Source organism: Echinops telfairi, unplaced genomic scaffold, assembly GCF_000313985.2.
Source record: "Echinops telfairi isolate 266 unplaced genomic scaffold, ASM31398v2 ScPeMD7_443;HRSCAF=831, whole genome shotgun sequence".
NCBI lineage: Eukaryota > Metazoa > Chordata > Mammalia > Afrosoricida > Tenrecidae > Echinops > Echinops telfairi.
This window is the reverse complement of record NW_022104341.1, coordinates 80742299-80750817: the sequence shown is the minus strand read 5'-3', so window position 1 is coordinate 80750817 and position 8519 is coordinate 80742299.

Here is an 8519-nt window from a genome sequence, read left to right as displayed (position 1 = left end):
GCATGTGGTTGTGATGCTTGAATTATGCCATTGGTATTTCAAATATTAGCAGGTCACCTTTGTTGGACAGGTTTCAGCAGAGTTTTTCAGCCTAAGACAGGCTAAGAAAAAGGATCTAGATATGAATCTATGTATAACCTCCTCCCTGGAGGATGGACAACAGAGAAGTGGGTGAGGGGAGACATAGTACAGAGTAGCATATGACAAAATAATAATAATTTATGAAGGGTTCATGAGGGAGCAGGGCCTGGGGAGGGAGGGGGAAAATGAGGAGCTGATATTAAGGGCTCAAGCAGAAGGCAAATGTTTTGAGAATGATGATGGCAACAAATGTACAAATGTGCTTGATAAATTGGGTGTATGTATGGATTGTGATAAGAATTGTATGAGCCCGAATAAAATGATTTTAAAAAATTGGCCAGTGAAAACAATTTTTTTTCATTTCATCTGTATTTATAATAAATGGGACCAAACTTCTTTCAATGATAAAAGCAAAGTCACCTCCATCCTCATCATTATCTTGGTCACTTAATATGTATTTCAAATCACTTTATTGGGGGCTTGTACAATTCTTATCACAGTCCATCCAGATCTTAGAATAAGCACAGCCTGAATGCTCCTTATAAAGCAGGGAGGTGAGGCTTATCTCAAGTACTTTGGGCATGCTATCAGGGTAGACTGGTCCCTGGAGAAGGGCATCAAGCTTGACAACGTCAGTGAGAAAGAGAAAGACTGTCAGTGAGATGGATTGACTCCGTGGCAGCAACGGACGCAAATGTAGCCGTGATGGGCGGCTGGGCGGTGTTTCACTGTGGTGCACACAGGGTCCTTGGGAATTGGAACGGACTCAGCAGCACCTAAAAGCAAAGAGTGAATGATGCTCTCCACCTCTCCATGTCACTCCCTCTCCCCTTTCAAACACAGCCACTTCAAGTAAGTTGCTTTCCTGACCTCCTTTCACCTAGTGTGGTAGTTAGATTCTATGTTAACTTGAATTTGTATGACAGTAAGAGTGGAGTCCAACCTTCCAGTCCCGTCACAGCCTAATGATGCCTCCTTTGGGATGGGGGCTTTTCTATAGGAGAGAGAGTGAGAACTTCCTCCTTTCTTGCCCTTCACCTTCACCCTTGCTCCGGGATACTCTGTGTCTACCTCTAGGGTTGCTGACTCTGAGAGCCAACCTCTGAACTCTCGGCATGCTGACATGCTTCCTCTAACTTTGGATCCCTAGGACTCTGCACCCACTGGTCTGTGATCTCCCTGCACCACACATGTGCATCACACGTGACCTTTCTGCACCACCAGCCTTCAGGAGGAGGGCTCTGACTAGCATTGGACTCATGGAGTTGAGTGGGACTGTGCTGGGATGCCTTCTTGATATTGTTAGGTCTTGATAAAAAGTTTTTTCTTACACATATATGATTGTCACTGGGTTTTTTTCTCTAGACAACTCAACCTAAGGCACCTAGTCACATCATTGTAGCCTCTGTGCCTTTGCTCTGTCTACTACCGATGCATTGCTTTTTCTCTCTACGTATCCCTCATCCAGGACACCTTCCTTCTGCACATTAACAGAATGAGTATCACTCTTGCTCTTCTCACCATCCCGTGTCAGTTCTTCTTCAAGCCCTGCCTGTGCCAAAGGCCTGGGATACGTGCACTCAGTGACTTCGTCTTCGCGTTCTGTGTCCTCCCCCGGAGTGGGCTGGGCACAAGGAAATAACGGAAAGATTCACCGAGGCAGCCTGAAACGTTTAGTCTGCTCTTTCTGTTTCTTCTGATCGTTTACGTTTGCCAGGGAGGGTGAACTTCCCTACTTGACTTGTTCTCACCTGAGTTTTTCATCCACCCAGATTCGATGAGCATGCTGGAGAGAGAGCCGAGATGGTGGAAACAGCAAGGGATTTTGATTCTATTAGGTTGAACCAAATAAAACAATCATTTCTAGAACAAAAATGATTAAATACCCATAGTCCCACATGTATCAATTTAATAAATACTCTAACTCAACTGGTCTGCCCTCTCTTAGACTCACTGTTGTTGTTAGGCGCCATTGAATCAATTTCAACTCATAGCGACCCTTTGTTCTACAGACCGAAACAATGCCTGGCCTTGCACCATCATCACAATTGTTCTGCTGTTTAAGCTCATTGTTGCAGCCACTGTGTCAATCCGTCTTGGTGAGAGTCTTCCTCTGCTTCACCACCCCTCTACTTTACCAAGCATGGTGTCCTTTTCTAGGGGCTGGTCTCTCCCGACAGCACATCCAAAGCGTGGGAGATGACTGAGAGGATGAGAATCACCCTTGCTTAAGGAGCATCTGGCTGTACTTCTTCCAAGACCAATTTGTTTGTTCCTTGGGCAGTCCACAGTACTTTCCCTATTCTTCACCATTACCACAATTCAAATGTATCAATTCTTCTTCGATCTTCCTTATGCAATGTCCAACGTTCACTTGCATGTGAGGCAGTTGAAGAGATCATCGCTTGGGTCAGGTGTACCTTAGTCCTCATTTACATGAGCTGGGAGGCTCATCTACAGAGTCAGGGAGCGGAGAAATGAAGATGTGGAGCACTGTGGGAAAAAGAACTAAGTGTAGACCCTGGGTTCACCATCCAATTGGAGTTCCTGATTGCAAACAAGAGAGTCCATTATGGCTCATTTAAAGAGATGGAATTTGTCATAGGATGTTGGGTAGCTTGCAGAATATTTTGGGACCCCAGGCCCAACCAAACTGTAATGCACTCTTTGGTCAGTCCCCATCTCTTTGGGGATGGATCCGAGAGCCTCTGCCACTCTTGTTCCCAAAGACCTGGATGCCTGTGCCCCTGCCCTCACATCAAGGTGGAGCTCCCCATCTGGGTGCCTTGTGTTGCCGAATCCAAGTCTCATCTACGCCTCTTATTGATGTCATCTGAGTCATATACACGAACCGGAGCCACAAAGGGACCTGGGGATGGGGTGTTTCTGGCATTTGCCTTGAGAATGTGGCATTTAATTCAGGAAATCATAAAAAATGTGGGGTGGGAAGGAAAAGATGACAACTACCCACTATTGCTTTTTACTAGCGATGTGATCTCAGGCAAGTACTTGATTCTCAGTCTCAGATTTCTAATCTGAAAGACGGGGATGATAAGTTGTATCTATTTCATCGAGTTAAAAAGAGAGCCTGACAGACAGTAAATGCTTAATAGATGCAGCTGTAATAATTGTTATTGTATTATTGTTCATGGATTTGTGACCTCTTGGCAGAACGCCCAGCACAGAGAAAATGCCCTTTAAGTGTTTACTGTATGAACCCCCTGGCTGAGGTGTTATGTTCGATTCCTCCAGGCCCGCCTGGAACACTGCAGGCAACTCGGAGCCAAACAGTATTAGCTCTTAAGAGCCATTTGTTAAATTAAAAAAACAAAAACACGTTTGAAGAGTTTTGTGAGTTGCCGTGTGAGAGAATTTACACCACAGAAAGTGGTAATTGCTACAAAGCAGGGTCCCTTCTTCCTAAAAACTGTAACTTTACATGGTCAAACATTGGCCAGCACACTGAAGGGCCTCGCACCGGGCCATCTCTCTCGGTCCTTTTGCACAAAGGCCTTTTCTGCAGTTAGGAAATTGTTCGGATCAATTTTATTTTCCAGATATCCGGACACACAGATGAACCCCTGGATACCTGGATCTTTTTCACCTTTTCCCACCTCTTTTGCACCGGTCAGTTCCTACCTGACAATGAGGACCATCCACAGCATCCAATACACGGGCTAGGAAAAGGTGTGGAAGGGAGAAAGGGACAGGGACAAGATCCCTGCTGTTGAAACCCTTTCCATTCCCAACACTCGCTGACATTATGCTCTCTTCTTTCCTGGTGCCTTTGAAAGAGCACCGGCAGCCCTGTTTTGCTTCCTCATGCCCTCTGCCATGTGGGTCATCTAAGAAGGGGTGGCGGCGGCTGGGCGGGGGAAGCATACTCACATGCTGGTGGACCTCGTGTGGGGGGTGTCGGGGGCTGCGTCCCACTTGGGGACATTCGTGTGATTGCTCTGCCGAGCTCAGCAGGCCGCCCTGGCTCAAGACGCAAAGGAGGGAGAAGCAAACACCCTTCATTTTAATTAAAGCCAACTTTACATTGTTATTCCATTTGCCTGTGTTATTGCACGGGCCTACCATAAAGTTATACGGTGCCCCCAGGGCAGCTTGAGCTGCGTGATAGAATGTGTATAAGTTCAGCACTCCAGGCCTGCGCTTGGCTTCTCTGCAGGCCAGCCGGAGCCAGCCCTGGGTCTGCTCTGGACTCCAAGTCATTGTTTAGGCTCAGACTTGCTAGCAGCAGTTGGATATGCCTTCTCCGTGCCCAGCAGTGACCTAGGTGAGGAGTCGACTCCCGGCACATTCCTGCACAACACCCGGAGTCTTTAGGACCTGGGTCTGACCAATATCTTTCCAGCAACACAGGACTTCATGTGGTTCCCCCTCCCACACCAACTAACCAACAAACAAGCAAAATAAAACCCATTACTATCAAGTCAATGCCAACTCATAGTGACTCCGTGCGACAGGGTAGAACAGTCTTATGGTGTGTCCAAGGCTGTCAATCTTTACGAAAGCCACATATTGCTCCTATTGAACAAGCTGGTAGGTGCAAGCCACGGACCTTTTGGTTAGCATGTCGAGTGCTTAGCCACTGGGCCACTAAGGCTCCTTCCCTCCATCCCAACCAATCCCATCCAGCCTACCTGACCCTACCCTACTCCCCCCACCCCAGCGCAAGTGCTGACTCTGGCCCTTCTTTGATTTTGTGTAGACATCAGTAAGACACCCAGCTGAACAACCTCTGAAATTAAGAAAACTCCTGCTAGAGTTAATTCTGACCCACAGTGACCTTGTCAGACAGGGTCAATCTGTCCCGGTGGGTTTCTGATGAAGCTGAAAGCTCGTTTTTCTCTCCGAGAGCAGTTGCTGGGTTAGAACTGCGGACCTTGCGGTTGGCAGACCAACACAGAATCCATAAGGCCGCCAGAAACCCAACCTCTTACATGAATAACTCCCTACGTTTCTTCACATCCGACATCTCTTGCGACTCTCGTAACACTCCCGTCCTGTCTCCCCCCCCCCCTCCACTTCCAGGCTCATTGCCAGGGGTGGCACCTCCTTTCAGTCTTCCCTGATCGCTCGGTGGAATTAGACATGCCTTTTCCCTAGAGATCTGTGATGTTCCCTTTCCATGAAGTTCATCACAATTAGAAAAAAAAGTAAGGTATGTTTTGCATACCATGAAATGTGCAGATGTGAAGTATAGTTGATTCAAGACAATATTTCCAGAAATCTCCCTCGGGAATCCTTTCCAGTGAATCTCACCTTCTCAGAGGAAGCATTCTGGGGATTTTTAACCCTTTAGATTCATTTTTGTTGGATCTTGAATGTCCTATAAATGGAATCAACTGGTATATACTCTTTTGTGCCTGTTGTTGCTCCCCCGCCACCCCGCCCCCAGCCCAATGGCATTGAGCTTCACCCATATTGCTGGTAGATCAGTAGCTGGGTTTGTTTTTATGCTCAGTTGTACTCACTCTATGGATAGCCCACGTTTTGCTCTTTATTCACTTGTTTCGGTTGTTTTGACTTTGGACCATCAAGAATGAAATTGCTGCAGACATCCTGTACAGTCTTTTGGAGGACATATATTTTCATTTCTTTAAGAGCAGAACTACTGGGTCATAGAATAGATGTATTTTTCACTTTATATGAAACTGCCAAAGAATTGTTCAAGGTGGGTGTACCATTTGACCTTCCTGCTAGCAGTGTATGCATGCTCTGCTTGCTCCACCCCCTTGTCAGTATTTGTTGTTCAACATGTTTTATTTGAGTCATTCTAGTGGATGTGTGTATTATCACGTTGTGGTTAAAATTTCATAGGCCACTTGGAGTCAGAATTGACTTGAGGGCTGTGAGTTTCCCCCCCTCCCAGTTTGACTATAATTTGCATTACATTGTAGTTAATGTGCATTAATTACAGTGATTAACGATGGTGAGCACTTTTTCATGCATTTATTTGCCAGTTGTACCTCTTCTTTTGTGAAGTGTCTGTTCAACTAGTCAATTTTGTTGGATTTTTGTTCTTTTATTATTATGTTGTGGGAATTCATTACACATTCCGAGTACAGGTACATTGTGGATACATACAGGGACTTCAAACAGGTTTTGGGAACATGAAATAAAAAAAAGAATAGGCTTTTCCTACAAACTTTTCGAAGTCCCATCGAAACTCCAACCATCGAGTCCATGCCGACTCCTAGCAGCGCTGCGGGACAGGGCAGAACCGCTCCCGGGAGTTTCCCACACTGCACCTGTTCTCGGGGATGGAAAGCCCCATCCTCTTCATGGGGCAGCCGGTCGTTTTGAACTCCTGACCTTGCAGCTTGCTGGTCTATGTGTATGTGTACTTGTAGGTGTAGGTGCGTGGAAGTATAAATTGCCTGAAATCCTTCACAATACCTTTTGCTAAACAAAAGTTTTAAAATCGGATAAGTCTGATTTATCAGTCTTTTACTTTATGGTTAGTGCTTTTTGAATCCGAAAATGTTTTACTCCAAAGTTTCAAGTATATTATAGTATGTTTCCTTCTGGAAATTTTATAGTGTTGGCTTTTATGTTTAGGCTTATCATCCATTTTGAGTCATTTTTAATGGTGTTTGGTTGTGATTAAAGTTGATATTTCTCCCCATGTCCCCCCAAAAGAAAGTTGGCATTTCCTCACTCTGTTGTTCCAGCACTATTTATTGGAAAGACTTTATTTTCCCAATTGAATAAACCTCACCCTCTGTTAAAACTCAATTAATAAAATATGTGTGGATCTAATTCTGGACTTTGTAATGAGCCATCACTCCACTTGTCTATCCTATGCCATTCGAATCTTTCTTGATTACCTACTGTCGCTTTCTGGCAACTCTTGAAATCAGATAAGGTTAAGTCTTCAAACCCTATTCATTTACAAAATTGGTTTGACTATTGTAGATACTTTGCACTTTTGGAATAAATTCTGCCATGAACTTTGATTGACTTTATATTGAACCAGTTAATTCATTGGGGGAGAATTGATATCTTAACAATATTAAGCATACCACTCCATTCTATAACATATCTCTCCATTTCTTTGGGCTTTCTTTAATTTCTTTAAATATTTTGTAATTTTTAGGTTAGAGGCCTTGCACATGTTTTGCTAAATTTAGACCTGAATTTTAAGTTTTGATGCTATTTTAAGTGATATTCAAATCTTTCATTTCATAATAGTTTATTGTACATATATAGAAATTCAATTTTAATTATTGACTTTGTTTTCTGTATTCTTGCTAATTTCTTAGTTCTAGGAATTTTTTATAGACTTATGATTTTTTTAAGTTCAGAATTATGTAGTCGGTGAATAAAAATAATTGTACTTCCTCCTTTCCTTTTTTAGGCCATTCATTTATTTTTCTTGCTATATTTCTCTGACTAGGGTAACCAACACAATATTGAGTAGAAATGATGAGTGGAATTCTTACCTTGTTCATGTTAGGTTGCAAGGGGATGTTATTTCATCATTCAGTTGATGTGAATTATATGTTGTTATTTTACAGGTTTCTTTTTATTAGATTAAGAAAGTTCTCTCATATGCTGAGATGACTGAAAGTTTCTTTTATGAATGGGTGTTTTTTCGAATGTTTTTCAGTGATTTTTCTGTTTACTGAAATGACCATTTGATTTCTCCTCTTACTCAGGGAATATTGAAAATGACATTGATTTTTTTAAATGTTATGCTAACCTTGCATTCCTACTATAAGCTATTTGTATAATGTTAATTTAGTTGAAAATAATTTATTAAGGATTTTTATGCCTATGTCATGAGGGATGTTGATCTGTACGTTTATTTTCTTGTAATGTCCTTCAGTTTTGATATCAAGGTTATGCTAATCTCCTATAATGAGTTGTGGGGAGCACCCTTGCTCCCTCTGTCTCCTCAGAGCTTCCTTGTGTTTTGTGTTGTTTATTCAGTAAGTGTTAGAACTCATCACTGAAAACATTCTGATCTGGAGTTTTATTTGTGGGAATTAAAAAAAATAATTTTTGGGGGGGCTCGTACAACTCTTACCACAATCCATCCATCCATCCATCCATTATGCCAACACATTTGTACATTTGTTACCATAATCATTTTCAAAACATTTTCTTTCTACTTGAGCCTTTGGATTCAGCTCCTCATTTCCCCCTCCCTCCTCAAGCCTCCCTTCCTCATGAACCCTTGATAATTTATAAATAATTATTATTTTTTCATGTCTTATACAGACTGATGTCTCCCTTCACCCACTTTTCTGTTGTCTGCCCCCCTGGGAGGGGGTTGTATGTAGATCATTGTAATCGATTCCCCTTTTCTACCCCCACCTTCCCCTTATCCACTTGGTATCGCTACTCTCAATATGGGTCTTGAGGGGTTTAGCTGTCCTGTATTCCCTGTGTTTCCAGCTCTTATCTGTACCCATGTACATGCT